The sequence below is a fragment of the Protopterus annectens genome, chromosome 1.part1 (assembly GCF_019279795.1).
Source record: "Protopterus annectens isolate FY-2018-M chromosome 1.part1, PAN1.0, whole genome shotgun sequence".
NCBI lineage: Eukaryota > Metazoa > Chordata > Ceratodontiformes > Protopteridae > Protopterus > Protopterus annectens.
Window position 1 is genome coordinate 15,570,133 of NC_056726.1, and position 21,331 is coordinate 15,591,463.

The following is a 21,331-nucleotide window of genomic DNA, read 5'->3' on the forward strand; positions in this document are numbered from 1 at the left end:
TGCAGCTAAGGTAAAAATATGTGTGTTAAAAGCACTGGCAACCCAACCCAGTATTAGAACAATGTGACTAAATTATAACAAGTTTAAGCTAATACACATAAGAAAAAGCAGAGTTACACTGTCAACACTCTCAAGACTTGAGACAGATGTGCAGATGGCTACTCTCTCAAGCTTGAGTGAGACAAAATAATTTTAGCTGTACTTCTGCAGGTCAAACACAAACAAGTCTATTTAATGAGGTCCTCTTTACCTCCTTGACCTCTCAACAATACATATTCACTATACTCTGCACAGAGGTCTGAACTACTCGTTTGATTTTTCCTTGGTAGAGTGTTGTCAGAAATAACAGGTAATAAAAACACAATCTACCAAACTGATTTTTCAAACTTAGTCCTCTACAAGGACATATAGCTAAGCAGTGAAAATATTCTGTGGAACTAATTGCATAGCAGGTGGCCATCATACCAAACCAGTGGAAAAAAAAAACATATAAAAAATGATTTTTTTTTCCCATAAAAGCTAGACTCCCTGCAGCTCTAAATATACAAAGTCTGAGACTGCACATTCTTGGGGTAAGGAGAAGCTTCTTACTCCCATTGTTCTTTTAAACAGGCTTATTTTGGCAAAACTTAGGAATCATTGAAAGTAGTCCAACAATTCCAGTTTCATCAGAACAGGGCTTGACTAGTAACAAGAAAGCCCTTTACAGTGAGTTACAATTTTTCCTACTAACATGGCCATTTTACAGTTCCCATATTTGATGGGGCACTCCCCTATGGCCCATGCAGAGCATCTCTGTTCTGTGGTTAAAGGGCATGTACACCTTTACAGTTCCAAATTTCTGACCCCCACTCATACTAGGCTCTACCTGTAAGAAAACACACTAGATTCTAAAGATATAAAGTTACAAATTTATATTAACTTCTAGAAAAAATCATCTGCACACTCCATATGACAGCAGAATTAGAAATTAGGCAGAAATAGGAGGAAACATGATGGAGAGTAAAACAGGCTATATACATTGTTTTAGTTTACTCCAGTGGGTCCTGCACAGTCACCTGGTTCACGAGTTGAATCCCAAATACTATCCCAAAGTCCTAAACACATGGAAGAAGGATAAAAAGAAAAAGAAAAAATCAAGGCAAAATCCCTTGAAGCACAGACCCAATCTTACTGCTGGAGTGGACATCTACATTATAATACTATCTATAGATATGCAGTGATGACAAGATAACTATGGCACAAATGTCCAATACCAAGAGAAGTGTGGCCAGTGGCTACAATATATTTTAATAATGGAGAAGGATGCAAATTGCTAGCCATTTGAAAAGCATTGTCATCACCAAGGGAAAACCTTCTAAGCATGGGGCAAAGGGATGGACAATTAATTAATCTTCCTGAAGTCACATGCCCTGTGGAGACAGAACTGAACATGACACCAAGTATTAATATTATAGATAAATTGTTCTCCTTTCTTCTTATCACTTGGTAAAACTACTAGGTGTTAAAATTATAATTAAGCAGTGGGTGAAAATATGCTCAGGGATATACAACATTTATAAAAAAATAATTGTCATTATTAATTCCTTTTTCCTATTTTTTGCATGGTCTCGAGTGTTGCATCAACTGTTACCACCTCTCTTATTTCAGTTCCTCTCTCCTTTCTTCAAATCATGCCACATGTTCTCTCTCACACAATTCATCCTTCTCATTGCTGGACATCCTTGTTTCCTCTTGCCTTTTTCCTGTCTTTCCCAAATCATCTTCTACTTTCATGCACCCGAACCATTGCTATCTATTCTTTTTGACTTTCTCTGCAACTGTAGCTACTTTGTCATCATACCTTCATCTGTCTTATAATGTGCATCCTACCAGCCATCTCAGGCACTTCACCTCCATCACCTCTACCTTCCCCAACTGCTCTGCCTTCACTGCCCAGGTTTCTGTACCATAAAGAAGTATTGGTCACACCATTGTTTTGTGTGGGTCTCTGGTTATCGTCAGAGACAATATCCATCAAATGGCTTTTAAGTGAATACTAACCAAACGTGCTTTTTATTGTATAGGCTCATTATCATAAATCCATTCATCGAATACTCATAGTTGGTCATCTACAAGGAAGTAGCACAACTGGAAGATTAGATTAAAACCGGACATTTATTATGTGCGGGGCTGCATCCCCCACATCCTCGATAATTGTATATGCCAACTCCAAGATCACACGACAGTGAAGAAAAGGCAGGTTTGCTTTCATGTACTGAAGATGGCCAAGTATAAGTATTCAATGAACGGATTTATGATGATCATTCTATGTGACAAAAAGCATGTTTAAAGGTTAGGTTTGCTTTCATGTACTGAAGATGGCCAAGTATAAGTATTGAATGAACGGATTTATGATGATCATTCTATGTGACAAAAAGCATGTTTAAAGGTTAGTTTTTGCTGCCATTGGATGATTATCTTTGATGATTAACCATCAACCCATTTTGTACACCTTACTTTGCAGCTTCTTTTGCATTCTTCTGTCAAACACTCTGTGCCAGCCCCTCTGATTCTAGCTTTGACTTCTTCATTCAAACTTCTCTTCTCCACCACCTTTCCCAGACAATTAAAGTTGTTCACCTGTTCCATTTTCTATTCCACTTCAGTTTTCAACTTTTAATTTCTCTGATTTGCTACTATGACAAGTACCTTGTTAGTACTAAGTTTTACTCAGTATGCCATCAGTTTTTCATTCTATTCTACCATTTGCTGATGTTCCTGTTCAAAGTCTGCTTCTAATACCATATTGTTGGCAAACAGCAGCTTTGTTGATCTGACCTCTTCAGCCTGTTTGGTAATGTAGTCCATCACAAATTTATAAACAGTACTGGGCTCAGAGATGAAACTGCACTCTCACTGGGAACCTTGTTGCGAGTCTGAACACTACTCATACCTGTGTCATTGCTTCCTTATACATAGACTGAATTAATTCTGTCAGTGCTTCTGGGAGTTCGGCCTAATGTAGGACTGCCCACATTAGCTTGCTTGAGCCCTTATCATATACTTTCTCCAAGTTTAATAGTGTTCATTTGGAGACTCTTCTCATTTGCAGCATCTTCAGCACTTTATGCCTTAATGGAAACATTTAGTCAGTTGTGCTGTATTCTGGTCTGAATCTGAACTGATCATCTTTCATCTTACATTCTACTCCTCTTAATATTCATTTGTCAATCACTCTCTCCAAAACATTCATGCAGTATGACAGAAATGTGATAACTCTCTATTTGCCACAGCTGACACTGTCCCCTTTATTCTTGTGCACTGGCACTGGAATGCTTAGTGTCTATTCATCTGGAGCATGCCTTTCTCTCCATACTGCTAGGAGTAACTTTAAGAGCCAATTCTCCTCTAACTCAACATTTGAATCACATCTGCTAAGATCTAATTTGAGCCTGATGGTTTCCCTTACTTCATTTGTCTAAGCATTGTTCTTCTTTTAAGGCTTGAGCTTTTTCCACCTTCAGTGTAATTTGTGCATGAGGCAGTACTGCTTCAGTGGGGTTTTCTTCATTCAGATGTTGCTGGAAGTATTCATATCTGCATCTGATGTCATGTGCACTGATGAGCAGGTTGTTGTTGGTGTCTGATGACTATATTCTTTATCTGACACGGTCTTGCAATCTGATTTATTGTGCCATCTGCTGACTCACTTTCCAGAAGATGGTAGAGTGCCTCTGATGCCTTGTTCTTTGCTACTGCAGCAGTTGTTCTAGCCTCTTTATTAGCTAGACACTATTCCTTCAGTCTGGTCTGCTGTTCTACCTACCAGTTTTATCTGTACTTTTTTTTTTGGTATCATCCTGGATTTCTGCATTCTACCATCAGATTTCCTTATGAACCTTTTTTTTAAACAAAAAAAAATCTTTATTAAATTATGACATACGCAATCATACATTTATATTAAAGAAAACAAACCATATTGACATTTTCAGTTGCAAACATTGTACATAATTTCTAATCTATACAGTCACTGTAAGTCTCTTTGTCTTTCGGCTTTTCCAAGTTAGGGGTCACCACAGTGGAACTCCGGTCCGCTAATGACTGACAGTGGATTTTTACGGTGCTGAGCTGCCAGCACGATGCCCAACCTTCAAGAAAGGCACACCCATTCATGCACGCACCTACCTGCATGTCTTTTACGTCACTCGACCACAGGGAGGACATGCATACTCCACACAGAAGGCACTCCAGCCAAAAATCGAACGGGAGAACCTCTTGCTGTGAGGCAACAACACTAACCTCTGCACCACCATGGCAAATATAGTCATTGTACGTCAAGCATTACAAATCTCATTCAATTCCTGCCTCCCATTAAACCTCATTACTCCTCCAAAACATTATTCTGCATGTATTGTTCCCACAACCCTAATTTTTTCTATGTAATTTTCTCCTACGCTTTTCTAAAGATTCCACTTCCAGTTGTTTTATCTCAGTTACTATATTCACTACTTCTAGGACAATTGGCTTAGACGTCTATTTCCATTTTCTAGTAATTGCTTTTTTGGCATTCACCAGAATCAAACTCATTAAGGCTTTAATAATGTCTAGGCAATTCCTATTCTGTAGCACAGCTAAAAAAAAATAATTTCCTCACTTACACCAAATTGCTCACCCATTATTTCTGTTAAGTAGTCTGCAGGGAATTTTTAAAGTCTGCCAGCTCTTTACACTTCAAAAAATAATGTTCCCAATTGCCTCTTTCTTCCCCCATCACATCTCCAACATTTGCAATCTATATGAGGAAAACCTGTTTGCAGCCTTCTTGGAGTATAAAAATACCTATGTAAACACTTCCAACAAAGATCCTAAATCATCCAGAGTCTGCAGCATATTTGGAAGCCATGCAAATATCACCCATTGTTTCTTTGTAAATTACTTATTGAATCTCTCTTCACAATCTTTTCTAACCTCCTCTGATTGATTCCATAGTTATCATGCAACATTTTATCTGCCCTACTAGCTATCCCTTTTTTAAAAGCAGCTTCTATTTTAGATTCTACTAAAAACTCTACCAATGCTGGTCTTTCACTTAGGATCACTTATTTCTTTCTCTTTGCTTATACTCGGATATCCATCATTGATAGTGAAGGCAGTCTCTAGCCTTCAGTTCAAATGAATTATTGGCCTCTTCCCATTCTACTACCTTCCCCTCTCGAATTACTTGTTCCCAATACCTTGGTTCCTTTGCCAGTTTTCTCCAGTAAATTCCATTTCCCTCTTGCCTATTCTCTGTACTCCTAACTGCAGACATTCCTATTGACAAAATTTCCTTTCTCCATCCCTGTGTTGGCTTAGTTCTTAGAATACTTTCTGCTACTTTATAAATCTTATTCTATATGGTTACTGTTATTCTCTCTAAGGATCTGCATCCAAAATCCCAGTTTCTCCTTGTTTCTTGACCCCCCCCCAGTTTCATCATCATCCTTTTCTACTTTGAATTATAGCTTTCTGCTTGGGTTATGTATAGGAGCCTTAACCGTGTAGCTCATAAAATACCCATTCAATTCAGGTAATCTCAACCACCTTGTTCTATTAAAAGAATTAACTTATCCCACTTAACTCCTGCTCTATTCCCCTCCCAAATAAAAATCCTTCAACATTTTATTAATTACTATCCACAACTTCTTCTCTGGTTGATAAAAATATACCCGACCTGTGTATAAAACTAAAGGGACTAAAAACATTTTCAGTGCTTGTATCTTGCTATCCATATCCATAAAACAGAGCTTCCAGTTTCTCAATTTTTTTTATTATTATTTTTATTATCTTCTGTTTAGTCTCTTCCCACATATCCTTAGCTGCCAAAAACAGAATCCTTTATAATCCATACTCTTAAGTACTTCATTTTATCATACCCCATGAATATGGGTATTGCTGATCTTTTTTATGTGTGGGTACACAGTTTACAGCTATTGCCTTGTTTTATCTTCATTAATTTGGTTTCAAAAAAAGACTTGAAAGTATCCCATAATTGTCTACAGCACTGAAATGATATTTTATATCTGATAAAATCAGAAAAGGACATCTGCAAATAAAGCCAGTTTTTCTTGACTACCATACCAGTTATACCCTTGAATTTCTAAGTCTCTTATTTTCTTTGCCAATGGTTCTAAACATAAAGCAAATAGCAATGGGGAAAGAGGACACCTCTAACTGGTTCCTCTAGTCAAACATAACTTATCAGACAAGAACCCCCACATAAAAACTTTAATTTCTGCCTCCGATCTCTCATAAATCCTCCTAATAAAATATATAATTTTATCAGAGAATGCAAACACATCCTTTGCCCTACTCATAAAAATCACAGCTTACTCTGTGAAATGCTTTCTCTATGTCAAGACCGAAAAACAACAGTGTTATTTTTTTACATTCTGCTTCCTTCTGGGTCATCATTGATGTCTTTACATTAATTGCTGCAGTATTCTTAACAGATTGGGCTCCACAGCAGGGAATCCCAACATCTGGCCAATCTACCAAAGACTACTTGTTACTTTTATAAGGTATGTCAAATGTCACTCAAATGCTCCCTGCATAGCATAGGACATAAAAGTGACATTCACGCCTGTAATCAGAACTTCTTTGCTGCCATTCTAAATGTATCTTTTTAGCATCAGTCTGTTTATCTGCGTCCATTTTCTGCCAGTTGAACACATTTTCATTCTCCAGTGACTACCTACGCCCAATTTGCTTACTCCTCTGGATTCTAAACTTTTGTTTGGGGAAGCTGCTGCTGGTTTGTTTCAGTCCCTTCAGGATAAGGGTAAGGCCGTACAGGTGCATAAACATGCCTTTGTTTCGCCTGTGTCTAAATTTCAGAGAAACTACCCCAGTAAGCCTACCTTTGTTCGCAGGCAATTCTGCCCTTCTACTACAGGTAGGAAGAGTGGCAAACATGCTCCTCCTGCTAAGGCTACTCAGTTTTCGAGGACTCCTAAGCTTTCCTTTCTGGATAAACAAAGTACTGTATGACTCTCCATCTCTTCATAGGAGGTTACTAAGCTAATGGTCCTGGGGCCCTTACAAGCCTAGCCAAGAGTTTATCCCCAAAAAGGAAACCTCAGTCAGCACCTGTTGCCCCTGTCAATGATGCCTGGGACAAATTTGTGGTTTCCCATCCACTCTTGCCAGCTTTCCTTGATGAAAGACACAAGAAAGCATTCTCTGCCAAGTTCTCCTGCACTTCCATGAAGGGGAGTCACCCGCTACCCCACTTAGTTATGTATACTAACTTTACAGTAATGCAACTGTGAAGAACAGAGAAAAGCCTCTACAAACTCAATGTCAGTGGTGCTAATTCTTGCAGGAGTAGAAACCACACTAGCAGTGATTTCCTGTGAGGAGCAGCAGTTGAGGAGATTCAGCTATGGGTGAAGACATAAATCAAGTACACCACTGAGTAAGCCTTTTGTTTATTTCGTGCAGTAAGATATACTAGAATTTAATTTAAAAATGTCATATTTACCATGCTTTATGGTTATATATTTTATTACAAGGCAATTTCTTCCAAAATGTCTACCCATTGACTATTGTTTTTATTCCTTAAACCTGCACATTCAGAGCTGGTGGGGGGGGGGCTACATTTGTAGGAAATACATGCTGTATTTTGGAAGCTGGTGTACAATTCCAGAAATACTGCTGTTCCAGAATTCAACATTTTGGCAATGAACTTTGTGAGAAGAAACATTGTTCACTTTACACTTGACTAACAGTAGGGTTGTAACATTAGGGTAAGTCACTAAAGTGTCTGGGAAAGCCACCAGACAATAGGGAAAGGATATTAAAAAACAAATCACACTACCAGCAGGAAAGACAGGTCATGGCACTACTAAATGGAAGTGGGCATTTATTTTTTTCGAAATTGCAAGACACCGGGTAATATCCTAAAACATGTGCAACCTTTACGTTTTTTTTTCCCACAGTTAAGTTGAGAGAGCAGCATGGTTCATTTTCAACACTGACTTTAGCCATAAGTTACACATGAAATAGACACCTGGAACTGAAAAATGAAAGCATAAAATTCTACAGTAATTAACAATATAGGATGAAGATCATTAACATTGCAGGTGAGCACAATAAAGTTGTTTAGGAAAATGATGTACACCTAGCCTTTAGTAGACTAATTCTTCATGTGATTCCAGTTGAGTTGCAAAGTTTTGCAAACCAGATACTTCTCCTCAATTTTTAGGGAGCTTGTTCCATTCTCTTACAAGTACTCAGAAAGTTAAGTCACTTCTGAAATATACAGGGTGCACTTTAAGCAAGGGACTAGAACAACTTTTGCATGTGGTACATCACAATGAAATGTAATGCTGGATGATATTTACAAGACAAAAATGAATATATCACAGTCTCATTGTGAGGTGCATGCTTTCATTTACTACTAACCAGTTCAATTTTTCCTGGATTGGCAATGATGCTCAAAGGGAAGTAGCACATATTTGCAGTTGTTGTCCTGAATTGTTTACAGGGTGTGTGGGTTTGTGACTGAGGAAATATAGGTGAAAGAACGCCATATTTTAACCAGCACAGAAGAATCACTTTTTACAGTGCCATTTACACCATTAAGCAGAAGGAGCTGCTGACAGTTGTCCACCCGGGATTTGCTTGTAAATGCTGTTGGTCAGCAAGTTGCAAGCATATTCATTCTGTGCATCATTGTGAACAAAGTGTGGAACGCACAATGATGCAAAAAACATAAAAAGGACTTACAGGGTCACAAAGGGAGAAGTACCCATATAAAATTACCACATATACGGATGTCACTCTGTAATGGAAGCTTTATTAGAAAGTAAACAGAGAACTACTTAAAAATAAAAAAGTAGATCACACAAGTAGAATTAAAGCTTTATTACCATTTAAAGAATATCTGGTGGGACTCTGCTTTTGCTTAACTTAACCACTGATGCATTTGCCATCTTACAATACTCGTTTTTTTTAACATCTGCAAAAAGTAGATACAAATGCTGTAAAAAGTATTTTCTTACAGGTTCAAGATATCTTTAGAGTGCATACCCCTGAGCCAAGCTGGTTGGCAAGGCTTCACACAGCCTTTGAACAGATTTGTACATCTGTTATTGTACATGAACACAGTAAACAGTAAACAGCATACAGATGTTATACAGAACCAGGAGGACTATCTGAAGAAAATATGCAAACCCCTTTTGACACTTGTTTACTGGTCACAAATTCAACTAAAAAGTCATGTCTGAAGCGGTTTCTTTGAATTAGCTATGAAAAACAAGTGCACATAATGGATAAAAAACAATGTTAGTGATGTGATGCATGTGTTAATAATACAACACAAACTGAAATGCCATACACACACAGGCTATGACAAAATACAAAAAACTGAAATTTCTTTTTCTGAAATACCGATTTCAAAAAAGTCAGTTATAGAATACCAAGGCACTTCATCATATTGGGCAAATCTGTAATCAATCTGAAAGTCAAGGGCATTCAGAGTAGGGTATGGTTGAAAGTGCCATGGTACTGCTAAACTAAAATATTTTGAGGTATGTAAGTCAAAAGAAACAGACTCTAGTAAGTGAAGTTGTGGTTCCAGCTAAAATAGCGAGTTAATGCCAGTGTGCATACTGGTTTCCTGAACTCCTTTTACTTTCATTTTTCCTAGATGTATTTCCTAATAGGCAAAAGCTAAACGCTGAATAAAATCCCGCTTAACTATGATCATTTGAAATACAGTATGTTTAAACTTAACAAGAAGAAAAAAAACAAGTAAAAAATGCAAGATATGCAGAAAATTACTAATTTATGGCATGTTATGCATATAAACATCTGTCTTCTAATTGTTAGCTACAATAATATTTTATTAGACGAGAATACCAAGCGAGTCACAGTTGCACAAGTCTGAATTCCTTCCATTCCATGCAGACACTTAACATGCTGCTACAACTCAGCTTAAGTCTTATACAGTTCTGCTTTTTCTTACAAGACAAAGTAAAACAACACACTGTTCATAAGTTCTGTACGCACAAAAGCACTAATATTGCTTCTGCGACATGACAGATCAACTTGATGAAGACTGTTATTTGATGATAGCATTGTCATTAACTTTACTTCAGTACATTTCCTGTCTGACTAGAATAACTTCCTATTAACACACATTCCTACACAGTTGTGTTGCCTATTTGTTAATGCAAGTCTTATTTTTTCCAGTTTTAAGAACCTGACCCTGGCAGGAAGGACAAGTACTATTCCAGTTGAAAAACTGGTGAGTATCAATAAGAAGTAAGCAAATGGATACTTATACCACTGGATTTCCATACTTTGTGCGGACCATCTCTAGAATACATCTTGTCTGTACTGATAAATTTCAGATATATATATATATATATATATATATATATATATATATATATATATATATCTATACACAGAAGGTCAAACACAGCCTTGCTCCATCTGCCAAATATGCCTTACTTTAAAATTATAAACAATGTTTACAAAGTGGAATCAAGCACATTCTCCCCAAAGCAAAGTTAAATTGGGATGCCATATGGACTTAGAAAATTGAGCTGTAAGTTTCTGGTGGGTCTAAAACATAACAATATCCTTGGTTAATAGTGAAGTACTTAATTTAAATATCTTTGAGAAATGTTAAATATCTATTTCACATTTTAAGTTGACTTTTTCACCATTACTACTGTAACAGATTATCTCCCATGTCAGTGACCATTCCCCTTCATAATGAAGTGCAATTCATATGTACAAACTTTCTACAATTGCATTTTCAAACTTGTGTTTTACAAACTGCATATTTAGTATGGTTGAAGCATTTTAAGTTGATTACGGATAACACAACTAACCGTAGAAACAGAAAGGAAACAAAATACTTTACTTAACCATGAGCTAATTATACATAAAATTAATAGAGGTGAGCAAGGGCACTACAGCATATGGAAAAAGAACAGTTGTGTGTGCTCATGCAGCTGGTTGAAGCACAGTTTTCTAAAGTTCAACATCAGTAAACATCTTGCAAACGTCTTTCATTATCTGGAGTTTCTCAGCTTGTCTTGAGTAAATGGAATTTACATCAAATACAACACATAGGTGATGACTGGAGTCTTACAATGTAGACAGTTTCTAAGAAAGGGCACTCACAGTCTCATAGTCTGGTATGCTGTATTGTCGCAAGCACAGTTCTTTCATTAACAAAATTCATATTTATACCATTCAGCATACCTTATTTGTATTTTGCAGGTAGAAATTACAACATTATCAGCATCCTCAGTATACTATACATTCCCACAATGAACACAGAGCTGTTATGCCAAATGCAGACCACCCACCAAGAGACTGTGTACAGTATGGTAGTCCATGCATCCTGCTAATACATACCCAGTGCTAATGGTTGGTGTAAGGAGCATTTTAAGCATGGTAGAAGACTGAAATCAAAGTTTGGGGGAGACAATAATGAAATCTTAACATTGGAAATTAAAAAAAATAAATCAAGTAACATGAGGGGGACAGTGCTCACAGCTGTGTGTGTGTGTATATGTGTAGAAGGAACCAACTAAACCAAGACTTCAAAAGTTTGTGTAGATACACACAGTATAGTGAACTATGTGTACTGTATTTAAGATCTAGGATGGTTGTACTTGACATATTAATACAGCAGTTAACCACACAGGGGGTATTCTCTGTATTTCAATTGCCCTATAGGGGTGTTTTTGCACACCAGAGCCGAGAGGAGCACAGCAAAAGAAGAGGCATAAAGTTTCTTGATGAGTTTATCCTGGCTGATTCATAGCACAATGCAACATTTGTTCACAGAGTGTATATTGTGTTCATAAACATGACAGCACACCTAGCACTGCACTGTAAGGTGTGCAGTGAAAATGATGCACAACATAATTCCACAAAGGTTGTTTAGAACTTTGGCTGTTTAGATCAATACAATGCAAGCACATGCAAAAAGAGAGAGACACGCATGCATAGATATAGACAGCACATCTAGCACTGCACTGTAAGGTGCACAGTGAAAATGATGCACAACATAATTACACAAAGGTTGTTTAGAACTTTGGATGTTTAGATCAATACAATGCAAGTACATGCACAAAGAGACATGCATGCATAGATACAGACACACATGCATGCACTTCAGTATACCTATGTGTGAGTTTGCTAATGTACAGATGAATATTTAGTGTGCAGAAACAGGCCACACAAGTCATTACATTTGCTTTGCTTTAAGCTCAATACCTATTCCTGTATATTTGGTACGGTTTACAACTCATTAAAGTCTAGTTCTCCATTTGTGATATCACTGTGCTACTATGTTTCATGGCCCTGATGGTCTTTCTTTTACAAGTAGAGCATCTACAGAGCAACTGTAGTTTATCCACAGTAACAGTAGGTCACAGAATTTTCTTTTTATATGTTTCAGTCTACTTTGTAGTCAGGCATGTGTATACAACTGAATCATCCCCTTGCACAAATGTGGTGCCACTACTGACCCTGGAAACTATCACCCCATTAGCTTGACGAGTCTGATCTGAAAAGCCATGGAGTGTATTATTATGGATCTTATAAACAAGGACATAGGCAATCTCCAAGCACTTGACCCCACCCACTTCGGATTTATCAAGGGTAGATCTTACCTGCTGAACTTGGTTGAATACTTTGAGACTGTCAACAAGGCCCTGGATGAGGGAAAGTCAGTACATACAACTTACCTTGACTTGGCCTAGGCCTTTGACACAACCCCCTACTCGGGCATCATCGAAAAGCTAACACAACTTGGTGTAAATCCCTATCTCATCAGATGGGTGGCCAACTGGCCCACTGATAGGACCCACAAGATCATAATAGGCACCTCCACCTCTGACAGCAGACCTATCACTAGTAGTGTTCCTCAGGGATCTGTTCTGGGACCCCTACTGTTTGAGATCTACTTCACAGAGGTCCAGGCAAAGACATAAGGCCTGTGGCTGACCAAGTTGGCAGATGACTAAGTTAGCTGCTGTCACTGACAACCCAAATGATGTTAATATACTGCAAGAGGGTCTCACAGGAACAAATAACTGATGCCAAAGTCATGGCTTTAAGTTAAATGCAAAAAAATGTATTATCATACTATTCAGCAAAAATACGGCCCTTCCTGATTACTACAGCAACAGCAACCCCCTTAGCTCACAACCTGTGGTTAGAGACCTAGGTACTCAGGTTGACAACAATCTCACATTTGACCATCATGTAGTGGCAGTAGTCAGAAAAGTTTTTTACTTGGTTCATCTCATAAGCAAAGGGGTTGCATCCAAAAAAAGGAGGTTATTACCTCTCTGTACTCCTCCCTCATTAGGCCAACAATGGAGTACAACGCCCCATTTGCATTGAGTAGCTAAATCCTGGAATAACATTCCCCCCTGCTTTATCTTCTGCCCCACTATTATGCTGTTCAAAAACTCACTTAAATTACACTTAATGAATTTCTGGCTATGTCCATGCATTACCTAACCTTCATGGTTTCTACCACCCCAGATAGCTTCATATCCCTTTATTCCTACTGTAATTTTTCTACAGTATCAGGAATTTTAATTTCTACTCAAATTTCTAATAGTTATACTAGCTCATGCTAAACTTACACTAATTTCTAAGCAGTCTCTGTCCGTCTCTACGGTCAGTTATAATGCTTATCCAGTGTCAATTTCTGTTTCTGTATCGAAAGTTGTTTGTCTTTTCGGCTTTTCCCAGTTAGGGGTCGCCACAGCGGAACTCCAGTCTGCTAATGATTGGCAGTAGATTTTTTTATGGTGCCGAGTTGCCAGCCCGACGCCCATCCTTCGGCGAAGGCACGCCCATTCATGCATGTCTTTCAGAGACCACTCAACCACGAGGAGGACATGCAGACTCAACAAAGAAGGCACTCCAGCCGTGAATTGAACAGGAGAACCTCTTGCTGTGAGGCAACAATGCTACCGCTGTACCATTTGTATTTTTTATATATGTCAAATTTTTTTGTATCAACAGTTGCATTTTTATCTATTGTCAATTTTTTGCTTCTGTATAGATGATCATATTGTTCAACTATTTGTTTTTCTGTACTAAATGTGGAGCTTTTCTCCCCGGGCCTCTGCTGTAAATGGACATGTGTCCATTCAGACTATCCCGGTAAACAAATGCACAATAAATAAATAAATTTGGTACATATCTTTCCAAACACCTGCACCAATTGGAAAGGCCACAGAAATGCCTCACAAAGAGAATCCATGGCCTCCAACACCTGTCCTATGTGGACACGCTCAAAGCGCTTTCACTCTACCCAGTATCTTGCAGATTATTCACAGGTGATCTGTGTCTTGCCTACAAGGCAATATCGGACCCTGCCCTACTAGAAATGCTCCATATCCATAATTCTAACTCCTCGCGCATTACCCGCTCAAAAAGCCTACATCTAATGTGTAACATAACAAAACTTGCAGGAGAGACAAGTTTGTCTCCCAGATGATGCCCAGTCTCTGGAATAGACTTCCCATACATATATGAGTACCTCACTGACTCTCTTCAAGTGTAACCTTGATTAATGGATTAGAAACCACAAATTTGTCCCAGGAGTTCCAACTGTGTCCCTCATTGACTGGGGCAACAGGTGTTGACCGAGGTCTTTTTTGGGGATAAGCTCTTGGCTAGGCTTGTAAGGGCCCCAGGGCCATTAGCCTAGTAACCTCCTATGATAATAATACAACTGTCCATAACCTGTACAGAGCCACATGTGTACTCCTCAGGGTGTCAGCATACATGTGTTGAGCTACATGCAATTTGGGAATGCCTTATTCCTTGCCAACCAGCTTCATGTGTCCTTATTCAGGAACATAATGCAGCTCTGCACTAAATGATAGGCTTGGCACAAGAAGGCTGTCTCAATGACTTTTTCAGATTTAGTGACTCTTTGAACAATAGTGTAGAGAGCCAGGTGACTTTTCCTGCACTCTTAACAGTCAGAAAACAGCAACCCATACAATTAAGTTTTGCTCAGATGCTTTCTGTCTTTTAAAGTTAGAAACCCTGTTTTGTAGTAGTCCATAATATAAGACAGTTAGTCAATCGTATAACTTACAGTTCTATTATTGCCATGAATTCCATTAATACAGTGATATCACAAAGCTGTATTCATGCTAAAGATACACAACTACTTTTTATATCACTTAATTTCTTCCCTAAATGTTCAGATTTTGGATATTCAACTGTTGATACAACCTGAAATGCAATATAGTTTTAAACTGGCAAGAAAAAGTACTTGTCTGAATTTTCGGGTTCCTATCAGAATGACAAAAAATCAAAATCTCAAACAGTCGGATGAGCGAAAATGCAAGTAATTGAAATCAATATTGTGAGATCACGGTACAGTGAAGATCGGAAAGTTTACCCTTTCCTCACTGTAGTGCGATCTCGGAGTTGGAATATATTTTTAGGGGGGATGGAGGGGCACAGCCCCCCACAATAGCGATTACCTGTATTTTCACTCATCCGAGCGTTCGAGATTTTGATCTTTCATCTATGTAATATGGACCCTGAATTTTCATGGTTATTATTGCAAGCAAGTAACAGCTTTTGAAAACAGTAAAATGACCCATTCCTTCCTCAGATGACCTCAAAATGCAGTTGGAACTGAAAAAATGGAGCTGGAGCTAAAAATATGCATCTCAGAGCAGCTGAAAATAATGAAACAGTCCAAGGTGTAAAGATACAGAGCAGTGTGAAAGACAGCAAGACCAGACAGAGGATTAATTTGCAGAACAGAAAAGGAAGCATCAGTATGAACTGAACATTTAGTAGAAGAGGGAGAAGTACTTACACCAAACAGAACCGATTACTCTCTGACAGAGGTATGCGAGTAGTAGAGGTGAAAAAACATCACTGGATGCCAAGGTTAATGCAAAATTAATGTAAAGAAGGATACAGCCTTGATAGCTTTATTCAGGCATTTGAACATGAATACAGTCAGCATGAAATTGACCAGGGGTGATGGTCGAGGAGTTAACCGCTCTGTTTTCATGAAAATTGTGCAAACTAAGTAAAATGTCTAATGATGACTTTGTCAACTATTTGTCCATCTGAAAAGAAAAAAAATATTTATCTGAATATTTTAACTTACCTCTGAAGCTTACTAGAAATGTTTACAGAACATCTCTTAGTCTACCGCCTCCTAATCTACCTGCATATTTTTTTTCTTTTCTGGCTAAATATTTTTTTTGTTCTTTCTTCTACCAACTTTTTCCACACTTTGTTAACCAGTGTTAGCCTATGAACTTGTACCTCACAGCTCTTATTCCAGTAGATGAAAATTTTACTCTGAACTTATTCTTTCACTGCTAAAAAGTGCTGGTTCTCTGGCTTCCCTCTTCTACCAGGCTTACAAAACACTCTTAAAAACTTAGAGACCTCTAAAAAGACAGAGTCCACCTTTCATGTTCAAATCCAGGATGGTAGTCTATTCTAGAGAACAAGGGCAAGGTGTGAAGAGGATATTATTCCAGATCTTTCTAACCATGCATCTCGACCACATTAATGAATCTTCTTAACTAGGACATAGGGTTGTCAAAGCTCTTAAAAACACCTAGGACCCAGATGAAGTAGGACACAGGATGTGAGCATCATGATTTTGAAGAAGCAACAAGCTACAAGGGACAGCAAACCCAGATTCCAGAAAACTGGGTGATATGACCAGTTAATGGAATGCCAACAATCAATTTGGCAGCAGAGTTTTAGACTTGTGATGAATTCACAATCTGAAAGCCCATGATACAGAGCATTACAGTAATCTAAGTGGAATACCACTAGTACATTAACCATCAAAAGATCCAGTTTGGATAACTAATAATTAATCTGGTCAATATTCCTAAACTGAAAACAAAGTAATATATTTTCAAGACAGCTTACAGCCAATCCTCAAAAGTCATCTTATCAATGAAGAATTATGCCCTGATCACAACTCTGAGACAAAAATTCCAGCTGATTGTCACCACAGATAACAAACACAGCAGTCTAATACTTGATGGCAGAACAGTAATATAAACTAGTAAAGTCTTGTTGTTGGATGAGTTACATTTTAGTTAACTTAAGCATGTCCATTCAAGACAGACTTCAAGTAGTCTTTCACTTTGGTAAAATCTGGCACTGCATTCAGACAGAAGGAAAGGTACGGTTGCATATCATTTGCATAGAACTGGTAAGAGACAACATCCTTCATAGTGATTTACCTCAGGAGCAATATGTATGTGGTGAATAAATAAAAGAAAAACAAGATCAAGTTATGAGGTATACCACATTTCAAGGTGTATGCATGTGATGAATTTAAGTGAAACACTACGCACTGTTTATCGCTAGCAAGGCAGGATCTAAACCACACAAAAATTATATTGGTGATCCCACAGTAGTAGTTCAGCGATCGGCCATCATGATCCACTGTATCAAAAGCTGCAGAGAGAATGAGTGAGATTAGAATAGTCTATTTCATTTGATCCCCCCATCAGGAGATCATCACAACTCTAATAAGATGTTTGTCCCTGATGTGCCTAATAGATGGGAATACAGATGTGCACAGGCCAACTTCTTAATAACCATACTGATAAATGACAAGTCTGAGACAGTTTGGTAATTATCCAAAATGTTTGGATTGAAAGATGGTTTCTTGAGCATGGGATCATCGGCACCACCTTCAAGGCATCTAAAAGCATCCCCATCTTCAAAGATGAATGAAAAATAGAAAATTAATGGGCCAAGGGTTGAACTCATAGCTGAAACCATGTTAATAAGACTGCCATAATCAAGACATTCATAGATGCCCCAACACCACTCCAAGTTACCCAACTGAGACACTTGAACATGATCATCTCGAGATCTGGGGCAACAGAATTCCTGATTTTAGTATCCTTATCAGCAAAGAACTGAACCACAATATCACACTCGACAGTAAGAAATAAAATTCATCAAGAGGGTGTAAAAGACCCTATTGTTTTAGTCACATTATTCATATACATGCATTAAAACACAATCATTATTTAAACAGAATTTACACTCATTATATAAAATCTCTATTCTTTATTTACCCTCCCTAACCTTTTTGCCACAGCCACATCTACACTTCTTTCAAAATGTCATTGTTATCCTGTTTATTAAACATTTTTTCTTTTATGCTACATTTCCAAACTAAATGTATGTCATACATAAGAGAGAACAGGAAAGGGGTATACATAAAGCCTTGTGATACTCCCTACTTTAGGGAGGTGATGTTTGAAACAGATTCTTGTGATTTTATGCAGAGAATTCTACAGCTGTAGGAAAGATAGCCTTTGAAGCAATTTGTAGCCATAGAGTTAAGCCCTGCAGATAAGATGATGTCCAGCAGACATGTATGATAAATCAGTTCAAAGCTTTTATTTGCCAATTATTCTAGCAAGTCAATTTGCTTTAGCCATACTGATAAGTATATCTACAGTAATGAGTACAACAATTGTGTTTTAGCTAGTCTAGAAGCCATGTTGGTAACTGGACAAGAGTGCATATTTTTAAGTAAGACGTGAGCTGAAGTAAGCTGGTTTCTCAAAACGTTTCCCTAGACATGGGAAGATAGAGATGGGGTTGATGTTTGGAGTACACTCGATTCATTTTGGCAGGAGTTTAACAATGGCATTGTTTTTGCATATTGTGGACCCTGAGCGATGACAGAGAGAAAAATTAACAGCCTGTTGTAACGGAACGGAAACATGGTCCACATATTGTTTAATAAACCGGAGAAGAAAGTAGTCACAGCTTGCTGAAGAAGTGGCAGTGCCGTCTCTATTTTCTTTTATAACAAAGTACAAAAAGGAAAGGTGGACTGTATAAGGGTAAGAGTAGTTTTTTTTTTTTTTGTTGTGTTGGTGTATAGGTGTTAGGTGAAGCTGAGGTCACTAAGGACAGCAGAGATAGATAAAAGCCCTTTGCTAGTCTTAAGTCAGCTCTTCCTTGAAGGAGTAAGAGCTGAAACAAATGCTTTAACACATATATTCCTAAGTTAAGATAACTACTTCTCCATTAGAGCAGATGTGTGGGTTAAAAACTCCACTATATAACCTACACTGGTGACAATTGTTACTAACACTATTTGTTAGTTAGGTTTACTATCTAAGGTAACAGCTTAGATGAATAACATTGTGTTGCTGTACTCATTAGAAAATATAATATAATCCATTCTTTGCAATAAGAATTTTGCAGAGGAAAATGGGCCCAGGATCACAGATCATCTATTTATATCTATATAGATGGATCCCTATCAGTTGAAGTTTTCAGAAACTTTCATATAGCGAGACGATATGATCGAATTTCCAAAAACTTGAAACTTTTGAATGGAGGTCGCAGTATACTAGGGATCAGGAAATTTACCGTTTTCCTCAATGTAGTGGAATCTTGGAGTTGGTATATATAATTTGCAGGGGGTGTGGGGGGCACACGGGCACTTGCCCCCTGCAAAAACATAAAAAAGTATGAGAGAGATTTTGCATGGTTCTTCAAGTTTTCAGAAATTTGATCATATCGTCTTGCGAATATGAATTTTGAGTTTCTGAAAACTCGATCAACTGATCTAGATCCATATAGATACACACCCACAAAATTCAAACAAGATTCTTTTTTGTCATTTCCCTTCTCCTATACGATTACACATCATCACTACTCACTGAACAATAATACTGTCTTTCTCTGGGTATTCTTTGAAACTCTAGTTACTATCTACCACAGAATGGCTGTGATTTACAGTACAGCTTGTTGTTTACCCACTAATATAAAGAGATTGCTGAACTTACACAACAAAAGTTAACTTTACTGTTTTATACATAACTTACGTCACAAGAGGGAGGCTCACTGAAACAGTGAATAACATTGTTGTTTTATAGCAAGTCGTTCTCTTGGCCGAGTTGAATTCGCTGTAGAGTCTGCATGTGTTCCTTGTGTTTATGGGCTTTCTCTGGCTATTCTGACTTCCTTTGATATACAAAAGGCATGCAGAAGGCAGACTGACAACTCTAAATTGTCCATAAGTGTGTGTGACAGAGAAAAGGCCTGGCAACCTACCCCCTTCCTGATTTACCTGGTAAACTCAGCAGATTGTGGTGGCTGTTCCTGAAGTCACTAGCAGAATCAGATGCATATTAACAGCATTTGATGGATAGCCAAGTACGTTTTTTGGAGTTAGATATTTAAGTTCCCTTCTCAGATGGGAACATGCACATATATTCCAAAGACGTGTCTGGAGCATTTCTCACTGGGCCTCCACTGAAAACAGTCACTGTGCCAGTCGGACTTTTCCGGTCATCAATAAATAAATAAATGCTTCTCCTTGGGAAATAGTGTGTGTATTCATCTTGTAAGGATTCATTTTTTTCTTTAAGCATTATACTGCTTGCGGAACAAACATACCGAACACAACTTGTATTTTAACAGTATTCTAAACTGCCCCCAGTCATGTGCGCATATCTGCATGTATGCATGGGTGGGGCAGGGATTGCACCCATACCTCTCAACTGTCCAGAATTTTGCAGAATGTCCAGATTATTGTTTCGTGTTTCCATCTTGTTCCTCATAAAATGTGCGGTTTCTGTCAAATCACTGAAAACTAAAATAACTACATAATGGGTAGGGGGGGAGGGCAGGTGAGACTTCATATACTTCAGAAAATGCATGCTATTGAGAAACATTATTTTGCCAGTAAACTTATAATAACAATATTTAAAACAGAATTCTGGTTTTGAGCATTTGCACCCTCCATATCCACACACAACAGAGCTGGCGTAGTCCCGATTCCCAAGCTTTGGCTCATCACGAACCTGAACTGGATAAAGCATATGAAAGAGAAGAATTTAGACTAGTCTTATTACATGGTCATCCTTTACAGTACGCAAGCATTTCTGTAAATACTCACGTACAATTAAACTAATAATAGTTATCCAACTATACATGTTTTACAGTGTAAAATGAATGTAAATTCTGGTTTAAAAAGTTGACTTTTTTGCCCAGCCGTGGCTAGACCACAGATCGAAACACACAGACTGTTGAATTGTTACTGTTGAAACAAACAATGTATTGTTTTACTGATATGTAGACTCGTTTTGTGTTATTTCGCATGCTCTCTCTTTCATTGATAAAGTAGTTTGTGCTTAGCTACATTTCCAGTAGATAAGGTTCCCAGTAAACACATATAATAAATAAACTAAAACCAAACAGTTGTTAGAAAAAAACAACAGTAGTAGGGTACTGAGAATGTGGAATATACAGTGTAGCACATCAACAC

At 37.9% G+C, this 21,331-nt stretch overlaps 1 protein-coding gene across 2 annotated transcripts in view; it reads right to left on the reverse strand.

The window, feature by feature from the left end:
* PDZD2 (PDZ domain containing 2) overlaps window positions 1-21,331 on the reverse strand; it is a 2,738,687-nt gene that overhangs the window by 1,315,661 nt on the left and 1,401,695 nt on the right. The gene's annotated exons all lie outside the window — the stretch shown is intronic.